Here is a 24,332-nt window from a genome sequence, read left to right as displayed (position 1 = left end):
ATCTTGTGACCATAGATGTGCCTTTCTATGCAGTGTGGGCTGTTCGCCTAATCAGTATTGCCAAAGTAAGCATGGAATGCATATATTACGGCACGCCCTTCCACCTGTGGTTGTGTTAGTGTGCGCACCAAGCCACAGGCTATGTTTTGCATCTTTTGCTAAACTTCATGGACATGTTGCATTGTGTCAACCTTTAGAAACAGGAGCACGTTGACTCTTCATTGAGAGCTCCCATTGGAAGAGAACATAGCAAAGAAATTAGTCACAATTTAATATTTAATAAAATACATACATTACATTGAAAATAAATAAAACCATTGTATATTCAGTAGCAAATATTGACAATATCAGTCTTACACAACATCAGATATGTTGTCGTAAGGCTTTCATTCCTTTCCTTGGCAGAGAAATAACATATGGATCATAATCTGCAATCCTCTGCCATCAGAATCACAGGAATATCAATATTTTGCCAGGAATTTGCTTCAATCACTTCTTCACCTCCTTTAAAATAAAATCTTCTGACATGCTGTGATTTTCGTAGGAGAGACAGACACAAGGAGAGAGACACCTACCTGGAGAAGGGCCGGATGCATAGGATTGCATTGTGTGGTACAGCCGGAGGGAGGATGGATGGAGCGCACGAAGACGGAAATATACCACGCAAGGAGATAGGCAGCGCACAAAGACGGTGGAGGACTAAGGGTTCGGACGGAGACACGTACAATATGTGCCATTGCAGGGGGTGAATAGAAACACACAACTTCGTTTATTCTGGAAGGTGTGAATTACCTGGGCAGTGGCATGGACAGGGTGAGGCACGCAAGCTGACAGGGACATATGAAACAAAGTCAGACAGCTGTGGCCACTGAGACAGCAAGGGTGTTGTAGTGAAGAGAACGGGAGGCAGGTAAGGCTAAAGGAAGAAGGGCAGACATACAGAGAGACACTAACAGAGAGGAGAGGCAGATAGACAACGGGGAGATGGACAGTGAAGGGAGAATATGACGAGGAGCGGAGAGAGACAAAAATGGTCAGAGACAGTAAGAGAGACCATGCTTATGGAGATAGCGACACAGTTTGAATCAAGCATTGAAAATGCAATAGGTCTCGCCCTCGTTTAAGTTAAAGCAATTCTGTTTGTAATTAGGTAGCTTTTTTTTAAAAACTTGTTTTTATTGGCATTTCGTTATCTGAACAGTACAGACAATGTAAGTAATCACATAAGCTAGAAAACGCAGGATAAAATTCAAGGAGAAAGGAAAACAAGCGCAAGCATGTGAGTCACCATCATGGGGATCATTGGATTGGGTCTGCAGAGTCCGTACAGCGGTGTTGCCAAGTAACTGGGGGGATAGAACTCGGGGAGGGAGCATCTGGGCGTTTGCACGGGCATATCAAGAAGAGATGAGGGTCGGGCGTTAGAGGGGTCAATGACTCGCGTGGACAGTGTGGCAGAGCTGCCAAAGGGCGGGAGTGTCATGTCCGATTGGGCATCGGGCCAGTCGCCCTCGAAGCTAGGTATTAGTGTGGGACTGTGAATCGCCAAAGTATGGCACTAGTCGTTGGTCAGGGGCTGCAGGCTCGAGGAGGTGGGGGGGATCGGTCGGGGTGGGTGCAGTTGTAGGTGTGGGTGTGGCCAGGTCATCATTGCGCGTTAACTGTCGGAAAAGATGCAGTAGCATGGCCCATTCCATAGAGAAGGGGTGTTTACGGGCACCTTTAGCCTCCTCCTCCCACAGGGCGTCTTCTTCCGCCGCTGCCCATTTACAAACTGCCCCTGTCCATGCTGCTGTAGGGGGGCCCTCTAATGATCGCCAGTGCATAGCTATACATCTTTTGGCTAGCAGTAACACTAGGGATACAAAACGCCTGTGTGCCGGGAGCTGTTTCGGAATGTGGAAAATGCCCAACGCGCTGGATTCCCAGGTGGCTAGGGTTGTGAGGCCCGTGAGGTCTTTCAGTGTGTTGTGCACCGTCTGCCAAAGGGGGTGGTGGTCCGGGCAGCTCCAGAACATGTGACGGAAATCTGCATCTGGGGAGTGACATCTGGGGCAGAGGAATTGTGTAGTGGGTTAAAATATATGCAGCCGCGCCGGCGTCAGATACGCCCTGTGTAATATTGGATGTTTTTAAAACGGGCGTTCCTAGATGTACGTTTTGGGGCTTCAAGCGCCTTTATCCATTCAGAGTCGTGTAATGGGCGCCCGATGTCCTCTTCCATGTGGTGCGCAGGGACACTAGGGGAGTACACAAGAGTTCTCGTATCGCCTTGTATAACCAAGTTACAAAATAGCGTCCTACACCCATGCGCAGGATTGAGTGTATAACTGGATGCGTGTCTGGTTCGCCGGCCTGGAGGTTGTGGTAAGGACGGAAACTTTCGAGGAGGTGGCGATATCGGAGGAATTGACCGGGGGGGGTGGGGGGGGGGGGGGGGTGGAGGGGGGAGATCGAATTCGGCGATTAGTCGATCGAATGATTTAATCCGACCCTCCTCAAGGAGCGACTCCATGTCCGTAATACCGCACTGTGACCACTCAGCGAGCATGGGGGCTGGGAAGTAGGAATCTAACCTGGGCCAGCTGACCAACGGGAGCAACGGGGAATATGGGGTTGTCCCGGGAGACATCCGGTGGACCCGGAGCATACATTGACGCGCCACCGTGACTTGTAGAGGATATGTGCGCCGCGGTTTAGTGCCCGGAGAAGAAGACGGGTGAGCTCCGGCGTCGTACTCCTACCCGTTGAGGTACTGGCCTCTTGTGTATGTCGGTCCGCTGTCCAGTACGACAACCATTGGAGCTGGGCCGCTAGAAAGTAGGACTCAAAGGATGGGGCTCCGAGGCCTCCCTGGGTGGTGGGAAGCTGAAGGGTTTTCATGGCTACCCTGTGCCGGCCCGATCCCCAAATTAGGGCACCTAGGAGGGAATCGAGGTCCTGGCAGAAGGACCTGGGTGGGACCACCGGCAAGTTGGTAGAATGATACAGGAGCCGGGGAAGCATTATCATTTTAGCTAGGGCAATTCGTCCTATCGGGGCCAGTGGGAGTCTGGTCCAGAAAGCAACCGTCGGTCGAAGGCTCGCGAGCGCCCTGCAGTAATTGCCCCCGAAGATGTCAGCGGGAGAATGGTAAAGTCGAACCCCTAGGTATCGGGGAGCTTCCGTGGATCATGAGATCCTTTGCGTCCCCAGCCAGGTATCGCGGGGTGGTAGGTCCGGGTGGAAGGGGTATACCGTGGATTTGTCCCAATTCACTCGGAGGCCCGAGGCGTCCGCGAATTCAGTAAGTGCCGTCCATATGGGGGTGAGGTCAGCCGTAATATCCTGGACATTGATGAGGAGGTCATCCGCGTACATAGAGACGGAGTGCGTGACTCCCGCGAGTGGTATGCCCCAGTTCAGACCCCCCCTGGCGTAACCTGATCGCTAGTGGTTCGACTGCAAGGGTGAAGAGGAGAGGCGACACCCCTGCCTCGTGCTTCGCCGGACCTCGAACGCCGCCGAGATGTGTCTCCCAATCCGGACCCGTGTAGACAGGTCTGTATATAGGAGACGTATGTAAGCCATGAGTACATGGTGGATGTTGAGGCGGCGTAGGACCGAGAAGAGGTATGGCCATGTGAGAGTGTCAAACGCCTTCTCCAGGTCCAGGATGAGACAGGCGGAGCGAGGATACCTGTCCCGTGTCTGGTCCTGAACATGGAAGACGCGGCGGATGTTCTGTGAGGTGTTCCCCCCTTGGACAAAGCCGCACTGGTCCGGGTGGACCAGCGGGCATATGATCTGGGCGTTTCTGTCAGCCAATACCTTCCCGAGGAGTTTACAGTCTGCAGACAGTAGTGTGATGGTGCGATACAAGCCCATAAGATGTGGGTCCCGGTGTGGTTTTAAAAAGGTCACGATTACAGATTCCCGTAGTGAGCGGGGTAACACTCCCTGATCGAGGGCCGTCGCGAACACCTGTGCCAGGCGTGGGACCACTAGAGGGGAGAACGTCGAATAGTATTCTAGCGGGAAGCCGTCGAGACCTGGGGCTTTATTGCGAGACAGGGCCCGTAGAGCCTGAGTGATTTCTGAAGGCACTATTTTGGCGCCGAGTGCGAGTTTGTCGTCATCCGAGATCGTGGGTAGTGACAGCGGATCGAGGAAATGGGTGACAGACGACGGAGAAAGCGAGATCGGGGCGCCGTACACTACGGCGTAATAGCACTGGAACGCCAGAAGGATCTCCGCCTGGTAGCGCACAAGCTCACCTTCCGGGTTGACGATGTCAGTGATCGGTCTGGTTTCGGTGTCTTGTCGCGCCAGCCATGCGAGCATCGCACCCGTTTTGTCCCTGTCTCTAACGACTCTGGAGGCATAGACCCTGAAATTATATTTCCGGAGATCAGCGCAGGCTGCCTGGTAGGCTGACTTTGCTTCAGCTGTGAGCGCAGCGTGCTCCTCTGAGGGATCAGCTTGTTTAGTGAGTGTGGCTCTCGAGGCCGGGTCACCCCTTTGCCCCCTCACCTGCTCGCCTGCTGATCCTGCCTGCCGACTCCGTCGCCCCCCAGCACCCCGAGCGGCCCAGCCACAGCTGAGCCGGCCGCTCGCCACTTTTTCCCGCCGCTCGCCACTTTTTCCCGCCGCTGGCCCCCTACGGCCCCGCCCACCACCGGCCCATTGGCCTAGCCGCTCGCCTAGCCCAGCAGACCCGCCCTCCCGTCCCCCTTCTTATGACGCCCCCTGAGCGACCGCGCAGCGGACGCGCGCAGCAGGAGCGCCGACTGAGCGCCGAAGGTGCGCCAAAGGTAAGCCCGTCTGCGCCCGTCCGCGCCTGGACCGCGCCCAGTGCCAGGACCCCTGGCCCCCGAGGACCCCAGCCCACACGCCGGACGTACGACGCCGCCACCCTCAGCGCACTCAACACCGGCCGAATCCCGGGATGCTACCGAGCCACCCCGAGACGAACCCACGGACCCTTCAGCTGTCACGCCTGCAAGTTCTCCTGCATCCGGACCTGCCCCGCACCAGCACCCGCCAAGCCGATCACCAGCAGCAACCACCTCAAGTGCATCCTACTCAACACCCGCTCCGTCCACAGACACATCATCGAACTCTGGAACCTCCTCGACACCACAGATCCTGACGTCGCCTTCCTCACGGAAACCTGGATGAACGACTCCTCAGCGCCCGACATCGCCATCGCCATACCAGAGGGCTACAAGATCACCCGAAGAGATCGAGGCAACCTGACGGGAGGAGGCATCGCCATCATCTACAGGGACACCATCCGCATCACGACCAACACCGACGACACCCTGACAACCCCCGAACACCTGCACTTCCAGATCCACACGGACCCCAGAACCACCCTCAGAGGCACCCTCATCTACCGACCCCCGGGACCACGCACACAATTCAGCGAAGACATCGCCGACTTCATCAGCCCGCACGCCCTCCCATCCGCCGACTACATCCTCCTGGGGGACATCAACTTCCACCTGGAGAACAACAACGATCGCAACACCACCACCCTGCTTGACAACCTCGCCAACCTCGGACTCAAGCAGCTGGTGACCACCCACACCCACCTCGCCGGACACACACTCGACGCTGTCTTCTCATCCAGCAAGGACATCGTCTTCAGCCACGCCACCGGACTCCACTGGACGGACCACAGCTGCGTCCACTTCACTTTCAGAAGATCCACGATCCACCACCAACAGCAACAGGTTGCTCGAAGAAACTGGAACAAGATCACAGCAGACCAGCTCGCCGCTTCCCTGAGCCAGCACCCTCCCGCCAGCTCAGCGAACCCCAGCCAGGCCGCCGACAACCTCACAAAGTGGATCAGCAACTGCGCAGACGTTCTCGCCCCACTGAGGACCCCGCCTAGCAGACACGGCAGCAAGAAGGCCCCATGGTTCACCGACGAACTCAAGAGCTCCAAGAAGAACTGCCGAGCCCTCGAGAAAGCCTGGAGAAGGGAGCCAACACCGGACAACATGGACCACCCTCAAGCTCGCCACCCGGAAGCACCATCAACTGATCCGCACCACCAAGAAAACATCATTCAAGGACCGGCTGGACAACAACGCACACAACTGCAAGGAACTTTTAGCTCTCCAACCCCAACGCCGGAAACAACGACATCACCCCGTCGCAAGACCTCTGCAACTCCCTCGCCTCCTACTTCCACAACAAGATCGCGGACATACACAACAGCTTCAGCCCACAAACAACGCTCCCAACGACCGCACCAACGCCCCCCACCACCACCCTCAGCGCCTGGACCCAGATCAGCACAGAAGACAACATTCGCACGATGAACTCTATCCACTCCGGATCCCCGACCGACCCGTGCCCCCACCACATCTTCAACAAGGCCGACGCTGTCATCGCACCCCACCTGCGGGACATCATCAACTCCTCCTTCGACACCGCCACCTTCCCTGAGAGCTGGAAGCACGCCGAACTCAGCGCTCTACTAAAGAAACCAACAGCGGACCCCACCGAACTCAAGAATTACCGCCCCATCTCGCTCCTCCCATTCCCAGCCAAAGTCATCGAGAAGACCGTCAACAAGCAGCTGGCCGCCTTCCTCGAGACGAATGGATCCCTCGACCCCTCACAGTCTGGCTTCCGAGCCAACCACAGCACCGAGACCGCCCTCATCGCTGCCACCGATGACATCCGAGCCCTGCTGGACAACGGTGAAACAGCGGCCCTCATCCTCCTAGACCTCTCCGCGGCGTTCGACACTGTCTGCCACCGCACCCTAGTGCAGCGCCTCAGCAACACCGGAATCCAGGAGAAGGCACTGGAGTGGATCATCTCCTTCCTCGCTGGAAGGACACAGAGAGTCTGCCTACCACCGTTCAGATCTGCAGCCACGGAAGTCATCTGCGGCGTTCCTCAGGGCTCCTCGCTCAGCCCCACCCTCTTCAACGTCTACATGAGCCCCCTTGCGGCCATCGCACGCCAACACAACCTCAACATCATCTCCTACGCCGACGACACCCAGCTGATACTCTCCCTGACCAACGACCCCGCCGCCGCCAGAACCAACCTCCACGAAGGGATGAAAGACGTAGCCGAGTGGATGACGACCAGCCGCCTGAAACTGAACTCAGACAAGACGGAAGTCCTCATCCTGGGCTCCTCGCCCTCCGCCTGGGACGACTCCTGGTGGCCCCCCGCCCTGGGCACCGCACCCAAACCGACAGACCACGCACGCAACCTGGGCTTCATCCTGGACTCCTCCCTCTCCATGACCAGACAAGTCAACGCCGTCTCCTCGTCGTGCTTCAACATCCTGCGCATGCTACGGAAGATCTTCTGGTGGATCCTCACCGAGATCAGGAAGACGGTCACCCAGGCCCTCGTCACCAGCCGACTGGACTACGGCAACGCCCTCTACGCCGGAATCACCGCCAAGCTCCAGAAGAGACTCCAGCGGATCCAGAACGCCTCAGCCAGACTCATCCTCGACATCCCCCGGAGCAGCCACATCTCCGGACATCTGAGAGACCTGCACTGGCTCCCCGTCAACAAGAGAATCACCTTCCGTCTCCTCACCCACGCACACAAAGCCCTGCACGACCAAGGCCCGAGCTACCTCAACAACCGCCTCAACTTCTACGCTCCCAAACGCCACCTCCGATCGACCAACCACGCCCTCGCCGCCGTCCCCCGCATCCGAAGAGAGACAACAGGAGGAAGGTCCTTCTCCTACCTGGCCGCCAAGACCTGGAACACCCTCCCTCACGACCTTCGCCTGACCCCACCCCCCCCCCCCCCCAAGCGCCTTGAGACCCTCCGGGTAAGTAGTGCGCTCTATAAATGCCTAGATTGATTGATTGATTGGCTAGGCGCTGTTCCGTGGTTGTAAGTGCCTGTTCCAACGTGCGTCGGACCCCTGTGATTTGTTTAATGCACTCCCCCGTGCCACCACCTTGAACGCATCCCACTCTATCAATGCCGAAGAAGCTGTGTTCGTGGTGTGTGTGAAGTAGTCCTGTATGCTGCGTGTGTGCGAGTCTCGGAACACCTGATCAGTCAGACATTCCCTAGGAGGTGGCCAGGTAGGGACAAGTGGGTGTGGGGGACGCCAGGTGAGCCGCCGTATGTGAGCGTCATGATCTGAGAGGACCCGTCCCAGGTAGTCCGCAGAGACGATCGTAGGGAGGATCTGCGCTGAGCATAGAAACCTGTCAAGGCGGACCCGGAGGTTGCGAGGGATAGAGTGGAACGAATAAAGACGGGCATGAGGATGTAAGTGTCGCCAAGCATCGGTGAGCGCCAAGTGCGTGGCCCAAGCTCGGAACAACTCTGATTGTCGGGGGCCGGGGAGCGCGGAGGGGGAGGGTGCAATCGGTCCAGGGAAGGGTCAAGCGTGCAGTTGTAATCACCTCCCAAGACCCAGGTAATAGCAGTGAATTGGGCCAAGACTCCCGTAAGGTGATCCCAGAACTTGTCCTGCTCAGTATTAGGGGCGTATATGCTGCCTAAGAGGATCCCCTGGCCGTCTAAGAGCCCCTCCAGTAGAGCCTACCTGCCCTCCCTGTCCACCACCCGCTTGAGTTCCAGGAAGGGGGTACCTGGCCTAACCCAGATTAAGGCGCCGCGTGCAAAAGCCAAGTATGTCGTGGCACAGAACGTCCAGCGCCATTTAGCCTGCAGCCTGCCCAATTCGGTGCCGTTAATATGCGTCTCCTGTAGGAGAGCAATTCCAGCCGTCTTGCGCTTGATGTATGAGTAAATAGAATAGCGCTTACTAGAAGTGTGGAGGCCCCGTACATTGAGTGTGAGGACATTAACGTCCGATCGTGGAACTGCCGTCAGTCAGAGTCCGTGCAAACAACTGAGAGCACCCAGGAGACCCGGGGGAATGTGAGGTTGTATATCGTGTACATGCCGTGCACACCTTGCTGCAGAGGGGAAGGGACAGGAACTGACAGGAGGGAAAACTGTTGTAACAGGGGGTGGGAAACAGTCCCAATGCAGGGGATACATCACTGGGGGCGGTATATCCAAACTAGTGTCCCGCTAGGGGAAGAATACAACAAGAAACTGCTGGGGTGGCAGCGCGTGTGTATGCGAGGCTGGGCGCTGATCGGGCTTTTGCAGGAGTGATGTATGTTGCGTGTGAGCCTACATAGGTAGAGCGCTTAAGCAGATTCAGAGCGCATTCGGTAAGTAAGGTGTTCATAAAGAGGATACAATCCAGTCACATATTACTCAGAGGTGCCTGGTCGTCCATCCAGGATAGCGTCCATCGTTTGCGTGATGACCAGGAGGGAAGAGGCCAGACCTATTCCCGACATCGTGCCATCACTGTCATGGTCTTTCTCCAGAGTGAAGAGGTGTGGTTGGCGTTTCAGGTCTGGTGCTAGGGGTGACGAGTGCAGTTCAACCACCGCTCTCAGAGCATCCCGTCACTCTCGCATGATCTGCGTTAAATCAGGTGATCTCGAGGGGGAGGATCCTTGGCTCTTGGAGGGGCCCGCCTGGTGGCGCTTCAGGCCACGACTCCTGGATCTCCGCGAGTGACTGTTCTGGTTTCGCTGGACTCCCGCCTTGGGTAGTAATGGGCAGTGGAGCTCAGCCCAATCTCGCGCCTCCTCGGCAGCAACAAAGAAGATGGCCATACCCTTGTGTAAGACCTTGAGGTGGGCTGGGAACAGCAAGGACTACTGGACATGGTTTGCACAGAGGCGTCTTTTGACCTCGAGAAATGCGGACCTCTGCTGCTGAACCTCTCGAGCATAGTCCGGGAACAACATGATCTGCTGGTCCTCCACCTGCAAGGGCCCCGCTGCCCGGGCTGCGCGAAGCACCGCGTCACGGTCACGGAAATGTAGGAACTTGGCTAACATAGGTCTTGGAGGGAAGCCTGGTCTTGGTTTCCGGGCGGGGACCCTGTGAGCTCGTTCAATGGAGAAGAACGCCGAGCGTTCCGCCTCGAGGGTGAAAGACCTGGTCCATGACTCCATATAGTTCAGGGGGTCTGAGTTCTCAATTCCCTCCGGAAGGCCCAGGACACGTATATTGCAGCGTCTCGACCGCCCCTCCAAATCGACTGTGCGCTCTTCAAGGGCCGCCACGCGACGCAGGACCCCCTGCAGATCTGTCCCTTGCGCCTTCACGGCGGGTTGCAGGTCGGTCAAAATCTTCACCCCCTCCTTCACTCTGTCCGCCAGTTTGCGGTGGTCGTCGTGGACCAGGCTGATGTCCGTCGAGAGGGTGCCCAAACGTTCCTCCATTGATAGTCGGGACATCTCTATGGCCGCCAGCACCTGGTCCAGTTTCGCCGATAAGGTGGGGTCCGTTTGTGGCACGTGGGTTTGCGACCAGGTCCGGGTGTGTGGCATGTTCTCGGGGGCCGTTTCAGGGACGGCGGTCACCTGTGTGCCCTTAGGTTTCCCCATGCCGACAGCAGGCGGGGCGCTGTGAGTCAGTGAGGGCAGGGAGAGGCGGGCCCCTCGAGGAGAGGTCACTCGAGCAGACCATAGTTAGGGGAGAATGCGTGGCCACAACAGCTGCAGGGTGGCCAAGGGCTAGCCCGCCAGGTCCTGGGCTCCCGAGAGGTGATGTGCTCACACTTGAAGGGAGAAGCAGGGGCGTAGAATGCGGGGTCTCCCCACTGGCTGTCCTCGTCATGGGTGTCGGCAGTCCCGACCTGGTGGTCCCTGCAACGGGGGTGGGGGGAGAGGGGCAAGCCTCTGGACGCTTCGGCGGGGCCAGGTGGCTGTAGCGATCGTTTGGCAGGGAAAAAAGGCCAGTCCAAACCTCCCGGGAGCAGGTAGCAGGAGCGTGTGGGTGGCGCGCGGCGATCAGGGGCTCCAGAAGTGCAGCCGGGAGCATGGGCGCCATGTTGAGGACAGGCACCTCTGGGGAGCAGGCGTCGGATGGCAGCGGAGGGCTCCCCAGTCATGCAGTGGGTCTCTGCCCCGTGCCTACCTCCAGCGATGGGTGCAGCGATGACGGCAAGCTCCGCGGACTGCTCGGTGCGGCCACCAGGAACCAGGACGCAGCAGGGGTGAGCCCTCAGAGTGTCGGGACGGCTCCTGTAGCCGGAGGGGTGTCGCAGCAGCGGGGCACAGCAGCGCTCAACTCCCGCTGGTCTCGCCGCCTGATCTGGGCAATCCACTGGCAGTCACCTCACCGCTGTGCTTAGGGGGTCCCGTGGAGAGCAGTGTCACCGGGCCGTGGCCGCCATCTTGGGTCTCGGCGCGCAGCTCCGGTGGAAGCATTCACGAAGTAAATTCGCCCCTTCCAGCGCCGGCAGAGGCACAGTGGTCGACGCTCCGGTGTGCCGGGACATTCCGGTCTGCAGTTTTGCGTTGTGGGGCTCACGGCGATCCTCGGGTCTGGGTAGAGTGCTAGCCCGATCGCGGAGCCTCAGCAAAACACGGCCGCCAACACCCCTTGTAATTAGGTCGCTTTTTAGCTTTGCTTTTATTAGTGTTATTCAAACTTTCATGTACCTAATGTATGCATATATGTATGCATGCATTTATATGTGTATTCATCTAGATATGCAGATGTGTATATATATATATATATATATATATATATATATATATTACACACACACACATATATAAATTCATATGCATATATATATATACCTATATGTATATATGTGCATCTGTGTGTGCGTAGAGAGGTAGAGAGTGAGTTGTAGAGAGTGAGTAGTAGTAGAGTGAGTAGTAGTAAAGTGAGTAGGAGTGAGTAGTAGAGAGTAGTAGAGTGAATAGTAGAGTGAGTAGAGTGAGTAGAGAGTGAGAAGTAGAGAGTGAGTAGTAGAGTACTAGAGAGTAGTAGAGTGAGTAGCAGAGAGTAGTAGAGTGAGTAGTAGAGAGTAGCAGAGAGAGAGTTGTAGAGTAATAAAGAGAGTAGTAGAGAGTGAGTAGTAGAGAGTAGTAGAGTAGTAGTAGAGAGTGGGTAGTAGAGTAGTAAAGTAGTAGTAGAGAGTGAGTAGTAGTAGAGTGAGTAGTAGAGAGTAGTAAAGAGTGAGTAGTAGAGAGTAGTAGAGTGAGTAGTTGAGTAGAGTAGTAGAGAGTAGAAGAGTGAGTAGTAGAGTAGTAGTAGAGAGTAGCAGAGAGTGAGTAGTAGAGAGTGAGTAGAGAGTTTAGATGTTTATCATAGTGATTTTGAAAAAAATCATCAAAAGTTGTCCAGTACTTCCATGTTTATCACTTCTTGGGAGATGCTGAATATTTAGTTTCATTGTGTTCTTTGCCATGAAATTATGTTTAGCAAGCAAGCTTTTCTTGTAAATTTAACTGTCTTGCAATATCCCCATTTCTGATCCCTGAAGGTGGCTTGCCTGCTTCTGACACACAGGCAGACCTATATTATCAAACTTCTTTTTCATTTGATCTAGATCAGTTTTTCCTAAAATGTGGGTCGCAGCTGATTTTTGGAGAGTCGCAAAAGTCCAAGCAATAACTAAAGATACCTTTACATTCTGTATTCCTCTTATCACATATGCTATGCTTCAAACACAGAGGTGGAATACTAATCCTATGTCGTTATGTTTTCTAGAAAATTGCTGCTTATGTTTTTAACCTGGGGACTCGTGTTTACAAAACAAAATGGAATCCATAGGACTATGAAAGGGTGCGAAGCATCTACCTCTAGAGACAAATATAGAGGCTATCACAACTCACTATGATGTTGAGTGTACAATAAAACAAAGAGAGCAAAGGAAAGGCAAAGAGATAGTACTCAGAATCACCTCAGGATAATAAGTATCCCATCAATACACAACCATGTGCTCAATGTCATCATCTGGGGTCCCAAACAACCCTCTTCTACCTCTCTTAGTTATCAGAGGGAACATAGAGAGAGTTGTATCCTTCTGTGAGATTCTTACAAAAGGAAAAAGCAGATGGGATTGTGTTTAGAAAATGGGTGATTTGAGGTAATCTCTAACATGCAGTGCAAACAAAGCTGTGAAAGAAAGTGTTTAAAAAGGATAAACCATTGAGATGGTATACTACCCTTAATAATGCTAATCCTAGCAATCGCTCATGTGTTATCCTATTAAAATCAGTGTGAAAGTGAGAAAAAGATACAAAACAGTTAGGAATTAATCACTGTTCCCATGGTCGACATGTTTCAGCCACAAGGAAAATTCTCCCTGGCTTTCTTCAGGACCTACAATTATGTTTGTCACTGCAATCACAATAGAGCAACAAGCATTTACAATGCAATGGTCTTGGCATTATTAAAGGTAGAGCTATTGGCATTGCTGATGACATTATTTTTCATTTTTTTTAAACATAATTAAATGGTATTGTCATTTACAATGGCAATAGGTGAGCATTAGAGAGTAGTAGAGAGTATTTGCAGACACAGAGCCACACACAGAGAGCAACACACACAGAGAGCCACACACACACAGAGCTGTCACCACATGTATAAGTGTAGGGGCACAGCCAGTCCAAGAAGTGTTGAATCACTTGTTTAGGTAGGTGCTCCTACACAACAAAATACTCACCTTTAGCGGCCACATACTAAGCAAAAGGTCACCATAGGCTTCTCAGCAGTTTGGTGCTCTCACACTCTGCTTATCGGGGTTCACATGGTACACCAGACTATCAGACCATGTGTGCTGAGGCTTTTCCTGGGAGTGCTGAACCGACAGAGCCTCGCTCTCACAGTCCCACATTCCAGTGATACTCCTTACCATTATATATGAGCAATACCAGCCTCGGTGGCCGGTTGGGCGTCCCCATCAACCGGCACCAGGCTCTGCCTCTATCTGGACCCCGTCATCCTCTCCCTTCAGTTGGCACCACTCTGCTTGTTTGAAAAATGTGCCGTATATTTAAGAGGCTGCCTGGTCACATGACCGTTTTGGGTTATGAATAGCAGATTGTGAAGATTTCTTCATGAAAGTGAGAGAGAGAGAGAGAGAGAGAGAGAGAGGGGGGGGCATAGAGGGTGAGAGACACACCACGCACAGTAAGAGACAAGCATACATTCCCCACTCACTAAGAGACACACACACTTCGCCCTGACAACACCAGCTTCAGAAAGAGACCCACTGACTCACAAACATCAGAGAGAATCATGCAGATGGATTGCTAACATGGAAGAACACGCAAACAACACAGAGGCAGACATACAAGTACCGTTCGCACGCAGGGAACACACACACACATACACGTCACCCTGAGGAGGGCAGACAGACACATCACCCGTTCGCGGGCACTGACACACACAAACACACCTCAGTTAGAAAGAGAAACACACGCCACTCTCAGACAGGAAAACACATGCACAACACAGAGGTACGCCACTCATAGCGGGAAAGGCGTAACATATTTTATAGGCTGAAGCATACTTCACTCGAGGGCAGGCACGCATCTCATTTACAGCGAGACAAGCACACATTCAAAAGCAGGCAGACAGGCAGGCACACACCTCATTAGAGCGAGGGAGGCAGGCACCCGCCTCACACGGCGAGACGGAGCGGGCGCTTCTCGGCGGAACACTTTGGCAGCTCAGGAGTGAGTTGGGGTCTGGTTGGACTCACCACGTCCTGTCCCAGGTGAGTGCACGTCCCGTCCCTTCGCCTGCTGTGCTTGGTGTGCCCGGTGAGAGTATGTGCTTGTGGCCGTCCAGGATCGTGAGGTCAGCCCCTGGGGTCACCCTGTATGCGCCCGTAGGACCGAGGCCACGAGCATGAGCCCCGGACCTCGGCTCTCTCTCCCCTCTTTGAACTGGCTGCGAGCAGTGCACTGGTCCCCGGAGGACCACTCTTCCTCCCTCCCTCTTCTTCCTTCGGACCTGCAGATTGGTAGCCTACGATGTGGGGGCGACGAGTGGACGAGCAGGAAGATCTCACGCTCAATCTACCACAAGTCCTTCCGGAGTCCGCCACTGGGCAAGCCAGCACAGCAACCCACTGCCGCCGAGGGTCGGCGGTGGCTTCACCTGCGGCGACCGTCGCTCTCCTGAGCATCGTCAAGCCCCTCTCTCGCAGACCTCAAGCCGCTCGAAGCGAAGCCCCTTCGGCATGTCAGAGTTCATTTTTTATAGTTAAAGCCTCAGCCCAAGGGCTGCATTGAGTTTCAACCCAGTCTCTGCTTTTTAAACAGCATGCTTTTGTAGTCTGCAGGAAAAAAAGAGAACATTTTTTATGGGTAACTGGCAGCCCTGGAAACTTTCTCTCTCGCTCTCCCTCTTTATGTTTTGGAGTTTAAAAGCCTGCCATGAATCAGGGAGCCCTGTGCAAGGGAGGAAAGACAACGGCGAGGTGACTGAAGAGGCGACCTCACAGGGGACGGGTTGGTGCAGGCTAGACGGTGGGAAAAATGGCGGACTCAAGTTTCGGATATTTTTCGGATTTGGGGGCGTGGTTTTGCTGTCCTGAGTGACGGACTACGTCACGAGCTAAAGAACAGCAAAAATGACGCCCCCAAATCCGAAAAAGACGGAGCCTATTTGGAGTTAAGGCTCTCTCCTCCAATGGCTGGCCTCCGTTTAGGAAGCCAGCCAATGGGAGAGAGCCAAAATTAGAGGCGGGATGAAGAGCCCCTCTAAGAAACATAAGATCTCGCTACTTCCGGTTCTGACGAACCGGATAGTACAGAGACCTAAAAAGAATTCATACATACAGTATTACTGCTGTTGTATTCGTGTTCTAACCCTTGATGTAAGCATGATGATTGTACTGCATCTAGGGATAAAAATAAATAAACATAACATCTCTCTGTGTACCATTGCTTTCTAATCTTATTATACCTCAATACGACTCACATTGAATACTTTAACCCCTTCGATGCTGGTGACGGAACCATTCCGTCATCAGTCACAGTTGAGCTGTGCTGATGACGGAATGGTTCCGTCACGACCACACCCATTATCATTGGGGCCCAGCACAGGAGGAAAATATCATCCGCAGCGATGAGGTTAATAATAACTTTGACACATGCTTACCATTGCTTCTCAAGGGGTAAGCCTCACCTCACTCGGTACCAGCTCAAGTTGTGTTAGAGGCCCCGCACTAAAAGGAAGAATCCAACAACACTTGTTTGTGGAAACAATATTGATATTCCCTGATTATCAATTAGTATTAATATAACCATAGCAAAACCGAGCAAGCTGTTAAAAAATCCCGTTACCATCACGAGTTTGGTATAGATTGAGTTATCGCGTACCTGGCACGTACTGGTGGTGCTTATCATTAAAGTTCTATTCAGCCTATCCTGGATGCGAAGGAACAAACATAACCTTCGATGAGTATTTTTCATTGTATTTTCATCAAATGTCCTTTCATGCATTTGCTGACTAGTATTAGCCTCTAAAAGTAAAGGCCTATACGTACAAAACTGATTATATATATATTCACTGAAAAAACCATAGGTTTCACACCAGTTATAGTTAGGAATTAGCATTTAAAAAACCTATTAAATTCACTGACAAAACCATAGATTTCACACCATTTATAGTTAGCTGGAAATTTTACTGACATAAAACCATTGAAATTCCCACGTTATAGTTAGTTGGACTCACTATAACTTGCGCGCCTGTAATGCACTGCTGATGACGTCACATATTACATCACTCATGACATGGTCAGTGACATCACTCATGACATCACTGATGACACCATCCAGTGAATGTGTGTCTTTCTGAAAAATAAATTTGTTTTATATATGTATTTGTAAAGGTCGATGGAAGAATAAATGTTTAAATAAGTGTGTAAATGGATGTTTTTTTTAAAAAAAATTGGTTGGGTAACTGGCTTATTACGTGTATCTTAGTGAATACATATATTAGCGAGTATTGTTTAAATATTTAAATGTTTGTATCAGTGTTTCTCTTTGTGTATAAGTGGCTGCAGGGGTTGGTGACTGACTCACTGTTTGTATGTGTTTTGAAGACAGCATATGTGCAGGACTGTATGGGTGGATGAGTGTGTATATGTGTGTGTTAGTGAGTGAATGACTGTCTCACTAGTGTCTTCATTAGTAACGACATATGTTTTAATCTAGTATATGTGAGTATTGATGTATATAAGTGAGTATAGTATATATAGTGAGAGATTGTAGGAGTTCCTGTTTAAATAAGTATGTGTTTCTATAAGTGATTGTTTAAGAGAGTAAGTATGGGTAAGTTTCCTTAGAAGTAAGGTGGTAGTGTGTGTATAAATGTATATGCAAATAAATGGATGTTCAATAGTTTATTTGCATGTGGGAGTATGTGTGTGAGTAACTTTTGGATGACTGCTGATGTGTAACAGGATGTATAGGTGTATCACTACATATGATGAGTGAGTATATATATAAGTGACTATATAGAACTGTTGGTGAATGAGTGGATGTGTATATAGATGGTGGAATTACTGAATTGGTTGTTGTTACTGGTTTGGGTATCTCCATTTTTTTGAAAATGTTTGTTTCTATTTTTGAATATGTGTTTCAAGCGTTACATTACACTGAAATTAGGTCTGTCACTCTGTCACAAGGATGGTGTCATCAGTGATGTCATGAGTGATGTCACTGACCATGTCATGAGTGATGTAATATGTGACGTCATCAGCAGTGCATTACAGGCGCGCAAGTTATAGTGAGTCCAACTAACTATAACGTGGGAATTTCAATGGTTTTATGTCAGTAAAATTTCCAGCTAACTATAAATGGTGTGAAATCTATGGTTTTGTCAGTGAATTTAATAGGTTTTTTAAATGCTAATTCCTAAATATAACTGGTGTGAAACCTATGGTTTTTTCAGTGAATTTCAAAGGTTTTTTAAATGCTAATTCCTAACTATAACTGGTGTGAAACCTATGGTTTTTTCAGTGAATTTCAAAGGTTTTTTTTAATGCTAATTCCTAACTATATAAGACCTGAAAGCCCACCAGGAATCTCCAGTATGCGCCAGGGGACTGCATTGCAGAGAGGTGTAATGAAGCCACAACCCTTTTTACACCTCTCTGCAACGCAGCCCCCGTGCATGTTTGAAGAGGGGGAACTAATTCCCCTTGCATACTGGGGGCCCCTGGGGGCCAATTAGCCCACCTGGAACCTCCAGTATGCGCCAGGGGCTGCATTGCAGAGGTGTAATGAGACTATGCCCCTTGTTACACCTCTCTGCAACGCAGCCCACTGCCGCGTTTGCAGAGGGGGAACTAATTCCCCTTGCATACTGGGAGTCCCTGGGGTCAACTGGTCCACCAGGAGCCTCCAGTATGCGCGAGGGAGCTGCATTGCAGAGAAGTGTAATGAGGCCACACCCTTGTTACACCTCTCTGCAATGCAGGCCACTGGCACGTTTGTAGAGGGGGGACTAATTCCCCTTGCATACTGGGGGTCCCTGGATCATATCTGCCCAAACACCGATATTCCGAACGATTGTAAATTACTTTTCTTGAGAAACATTTGGATTTGGATTATCATGTCCTATACTTTGGAATTTTTGAAAGACTGACTTTGAGGATGCTATAAATTACTCAAGTCTGCCCGAATTGTGTGGGTAAAATTGATACCTAGTCACTTTGAATAAGAATATACTTATGTCTCGTCTAACATTTGGAAGAAATATCTAGTTATATGACAACTGGATACCGACATAACTTGAAGGAAATAAGAACGCCCTGAAGAAGTTCTGTTGTACAGAACGAAACCTTTCGGCTGGCTGTGGTACATAAACTTAAGGAAAATAAAAGCATTTGAATATACACCAAGATTCAGCGCTTCAATAAGGACTCTAAGTGATATGATTTGATTGGACTCATTGTGAAAGTGGTGCTGTGCCAAACTTTGGAATATTCTCCACTACTCTCTACTACTTACTCTCTCCTACTCCACTACTCTCAAATACTCACTGTCTACTACTCATTCTCTACTACTCTACTACTCTCTACTACTCTCTCTCTACTACTCACTCCCTACTACTCGCTACTCACTACTCCCTACTACTCACTATCTACTACTCTCTACTACTCACTCTCTACTACTCTCTCTCTACTACTCACTCTTTACTACTCACTACTACTCTCTACTACTCACTCTCTACTTCTCACTCTCTACTACTGTCTACTACTCACTCTCTACTACTCTCTCTCTACTAGTCTCTACTACTCACTCTACTACTCACTCTCTACTACTCACTACTATTCTCTCTGCTACTCATTCTCTACTACTCTCTACTACTCACTCTCTACTACTCACTCTCTACTACTCTCTACTACTCACTTTCTACTGCTCTCTACTACTCACTCTACTACTTACTCTCTACTACTGTCTACTACTCACTCTCTACTACTCACTCTCTACTACTCTCTACTACTCACTCTACTATTCACTCTACTACTTTCTACTACTCACTCTCTGCTACTCTCTCTACTGCTCTCTACTACTCTCTACTACTCACTCTCTACTCTCTATTACTCACTCTCTACTCTCTACCTCTCTACCTCTCTCTTCTTCTCTCTCTACTAATCTCTACCTCTCTACCGCTACCTCTCTACCTCTCTACCTCTACACCTCTACCTCTCTACCTCTCTCTACACGCACACATATACACATATATGCATATATATATATGCATATGCATTTATATATATATGTATGTGTATGTATAAAAAAAAACAACAAAACATTTTTTTTTAAACAGCTACTTTTAAAACTGTCATTCTTTTTCCCCATGGTACGCTCCCCGGTACGCTTACCGGTGCGCGTACCGGTGCGCGTACCGGGCGCTCACCCCGCGAAAATCAAAAAAAATTTTTATTTTTTTTTTGCTCCGCGGGGCCCTTTTATGGCCCCCACATCAAACCTAGGGGGTCAAGGGGGGGTCTACTCTGCCCCCTTATGGTCATTTCCCTCTTTGTTTTGGCCACCTCTCGTGTCTCGATCCTACCGAGACACAAGATGGCGGCCGCTCCGGACTGTTTAGAATGTTTACAGACACCCCAGAGCCAATCAGCTTTCTGCGCGCAAGTCGCGGTAAGCGCCCGGTGCGCGTACCGGTGCGCGTACCGGAGCGCGGCTATAGATATATATATTTTTTTGAACCTTAATTACTCAAAATCCACTGGAGCACATATCTTGAGACATAGCAAAGGCACATCGGGCTACCAGTCCCTACAATTTTGCCAAGTTTGGTGGAAATCCATTCAGCCGTTCGGGCTAAAAGTGAAATCGACCGCCCTATGGAAATTAACATGGGGAAAACGCGTTTTGGGACCCCCCTTTTATCTCGGCCCCCGCTTGACGAATCCCCCCCAAACTTTCAGGGAAGGACCGGAACGCCGCGAGGCCATTTTGAGGAAATTTTCAGGCAGATTCGTCAACCGGCGCCAAAGTTATTCCAAATAGAATTTTCAGATTTAACATTGAAAAAAATCCTAACTATAACTACCTACTGGCGACCGCCAGTAGGTAATATATGTATATATATATATATATATATATATATATAGTCCAGAACCTGTGATGATTGATACACTTATGTGTCATCGTTTGTACCCAATGCAGTTCCTTTCTAAGCCATATGTCGTAAAACATAAAGTATTGATCTTTCTATAGTGCATGTAAAAAACTATGTGCACAAGAGGCAAACTTCCAATTAAGACATAGTATAAGATTTACATGCGCTCTTCTACCTGTTGGAAAATTTATTGAAGTAAGACTTCATAGCTACGTTACGTATGCCGGTAACTGTGTATTGCAAGCAGGGAAGATAAACTCAATTGGTGTTTCAGGGAGACTTCTCTTCGCGATTAAAAAGCCCACTGCTGCTATAATGGCTGCTGTAATACGAGCTCACTCCTGTTTCGAAACGCCATAGCATATCCAACAAATAAGTCCAACAAATAAGTCCCTGAAACTAATAGAGTCTCACTACCTTACGGGGACAATTCTTATAGACTACGAACAGCTTACAAAGACAGGCAAATATCTTGCGCCTACCTTTCAGTCGGTACCCCCAGTCGGGAACTTCACTGGAGTGGAGGTATCTGGGCGGTCGACGAACCGCAATTATATCGTGGATTCTAAGGATGTGTCTCGTTAGCGTGCATTGGGCTTGTCCTGATGACTTCATCGTAAGAACTACTCTGCTGTTGTTATGCCGATGGAAGTAGTATTTCTTACTGGGTTTGATAATTTTATACAAACAAAGCGGATATAGCGAAAATGTTCACTTTAAAAGCCAACGTTAGTGGAATCTCAAACATACATCCCTCTTCATTTCGTAATCAGTGAATGAAGGGTGTGTATGAGTCGGTCATTGTTATTTATAAAAAGTCTCAATGGGGTTTAAACCTGACTTCTTGGATTATGGTAATCTTTTTCATTCAGACACATACTTTCATAATGATTTTATTATGTGCTTGATATCGTAATCACTTATGTAAATAGGCACCTGCTTGTGACATTGCCGACCTTGTGGCTATCGATTTCGAGAAAAGCTAAAAAAAAAACACCAAATTAGTGCAGGATCAAAAGACCACATACTCAAGTAATTGTAACTGTTGTGTTTCATTTTAAATGTCATTAGTAATATGTAGTTGAGAACGTTGTAACTCTCACATCAAATGTATAAGATAGATATTAACAACCAACGGATGTAAGATGCCTCCATCATCATAGGATTGCTTAGGGGGGGGGGCGTGGCTAGGGCGCCGATGGTGGAGGTCGCCTGAGCGCTCGGCTCCGCGATCGAGCCGCTATTAATCCTGTTTCCCGGGCGTCAGGGGCTCCCCAACCCTCCGATCATTGAGTGAGGTGGGCGTTGAGCCGGGGGGCGACATTGGAGAGACGCAGCGAGGCACGGTTGAGGAGAAAGAGAGCCGAACGAGTGCCTCCGGACCGAGCGGCGCCAAGCTCAAAATCTTTTTGCTCCAAGGAAGTGTGCTGCCGTCCCCTGCTCCACCCCCTGATACCGCGCTCTGACAAAGGGACGATTCGAGAGAGCCCGCGCCACGTGGTGTCTACAGCGGGCGCCATTGTTGCCTGATCCGAACAACCTCGGTGAATCTGCAACGACCCACCAACAGATATCACTGAACTCTGATATTCACTACGAGCGGAGAGACCCGAGTGGGCGAGCTACTGGTTCCATGCTCCTGGACCGCGAGCGGTTGTGACCCACTCAGTTGCCACACCGGGGACTGGCCGTCGGGCCGCGCCGATACAAGGGCTGAGACGGGAGCTGACGGCACCTCGATTGACGCGCCTTGTCTGGGCGATTGTCAGATTCACCGCCGGATACCACGGCCACCATGGTGAAGCCGAAGGGCACTAAAGGTGGTACGCAGGCCACCTCGGATGCGGAGACGCCGGACAAGGGAGACCAGCTGGACCCGGAGACGTCGAGGGACCCACACCTCCAGCAACAACTGGACAAGATTCTGGCGGCGATAACAGATACGAGATCGGCACTCCAACAAGACATTGCCCAGGTCGCGACTAGCCTGGACTTGCTCAGAGCTGACCATGGCAAGCTCTCGGACAGAGTTAAGGAGGTGGAGAGCTCGGTTGGAACCCTGGAGCCGGCGCAAAAAACATAAGCCGCCGCCATGAAGGACGCCCTGACTCGGATAGATGCACTGGAGAGGAGGGCGGAGGACGCGGAAGGGCGCAATAGAAGGAACAATATCCTATAGTAGGCCTACCAAAAAAAATTGAAGATGGGGACATGGTGGCCTACCTAGAGGACTGGCTCAGGGCGGTGGTGGCAGCTGAGGGGCTCTCCTCTTTTTACACCCTGGAACAGGTGGCACACGGTTCCGTACAGGCAACCGCAACAAGGCCTGGATGGAACCCTGTGCACGGTTGCTGCACTTCCGAGACAGAGACCTGCTCCTCAATAATGCCAGAATGAATGGACCCTTTCAGGTGGAGAACAGTAAAGTGAATATCTTTCCGGACTACACCTATGAGACCCAAAAAATTAAAGCAGAAAAAAAAAACATTTTGCTAAACTACTGTAAAACTTACAGCATCATTTAGTAACATGTTGATGCATGCTAGTATTTCCCAAAAATATTAATAAACGAAAATCAGTGTAACCAGTTTCAATAAAATTATGGGAAACAAACAAAAAACAAGCATTGGCAAAGCCAATGGGTCTGTAATTGATGGTCAGCTTTTTATTTTTGTCAATGTGTTACTTGTTTTAGCATGGTCATTATAACAAACATTGGTAAAATCAAATATTCTTTTTAGGTCTCAAAAAGCACACAATGTCACAGTAGTTACTGGCACTGAACAAAACTACTTTGTGTGCCGATATGCTCCTAGTGAAAAAGCAAAATGCGGTCACTCACAGTGAAGCCAGCTAATACAGAGAGAGAGAGAGAAAGAATTTTAATAAATACAAAAGGTCTTGGTCAACGCTAGATCAAATTAGGGGTCCAATTATTAAAGAAAGTCTCAAAAGTGCACCCATGGTACAAGTCCTTGCATTAAGTGCAGCTACACAGCTTCCATGAATTCCCAAGAATTTACAGAAGTAGGACAAGAAATAGTACTCCTAGAAAATATTTGTGAATTGCATTTTAGCATGAGCAAATGTGCATGTGTAGGTGTAGAATTTGCTCATACGACATTCTGAGTGTTTGCAAGTTTACTTTCCCTCCAACCACTTTTTTCCCAAGTCTGGAAGAAGGTTTACGTCTGCCATTGTCAAGAGTAAATTTCCAACATTTCTAAGTATGGGAAAAGAATTGAGAAGAGTTGTTGAAAACCCTTAAAACATTCATGTTAGAAGGTTTGCACAGACTCAAAAGGGCATTCTAATCCTGGAATTATTGCCGACTACCACCTTCAGTCCCAGTATGTAAATCTTCAGAAATGTGGCAACATAAGGGGATTGCAAGCAATCAAACACTACTATGGTATGAGCCCTGGCATAATCAGAGAGGCTATATCAGAGTTCTTATGTAATGAGATTGCTGCCATAATTTGTCGCTGCACTACAGGACACCAAAGGGGCAAGTAGATTTTGTTACAGGACAAGTAGATTCATGAAACAACCTGCCCCACAGACATGTAGATATTTTATTACATTTCACACCCCTGGTTTTGGTTTGTAAGTCTTAGTCCATAAAAATTCCTTTTCCAAAAACGTCCTCTGGCATCACGGGTAATCCAGAAATCAGAGTAGCAAAAATGACGCTGTATGCCAAAATTGGAATTGTTAGGGACATTTAAAAATGCTTAGATATTATTCACCCACAATTTGCATTCATTAAAGTTTTCAATATCAAAACGGCGCATGGTAAGTACACAGTGAAGAATGCTTTTAATCATAGATTGGTTGTTGTCTCCAAGTATCTAAGGCTTTTAAACGAACTACAAACATGATACTGCCTGCAA

The 24,332-nt window shown here is 50.1% G+C and overlaps 1 protein-coding gene across 8 annotated transcripts in view; it reads right to left on the bottom strand.

Moving 5' to 3' along the window:
* The window catches only part of ANAPC10 (anaphase promoting complex subunit 10), a 497,529-nt gene that overhangs the window by 192,983 nt on the left and 280,214 nt on the right, over positions 1–24,332 (bottom strand). For 3 of the 8 annotated variants that reach the window (XM_086962247.1, XM_086962245.1, XM_086962251.1), the window contains exon 3: positions 15,943–16,009. The exons of 4 other annotated variants lie outside the window; for them this stretch is intronic. The gene's annotated coding sequence lies outside the window, so the exon portion shown is untranslated. The remainder of the gene's footprint in view (positions 1–15,942; positions 16,010–24,332) is intronic. One more of the 8 variants, XM_086962246.1, reaches the window with a different exon arrangement.

The sequence above is a fragment of the Lissotriton vulgaris genome, chromosome 3_1 (assembly GCF_964263255.1).
Source record: "Lissotriton vulgaris chromosome 3_1, aLisVul1.2, whole genome shotgun sequence".
Taxonomy (NCBI): domain Eukaryota; kingdom Metazoa; phylum Chordata; class Amphibia; order Caudata; family Salamandridae; genus Lissotriton; species Lissotriton vulgaris.
The sequence above is the reverse complement of the archived record's forward strand: the minus strand, read 5'-3'. Positions and strand labels throughout refer to the sequence as shown.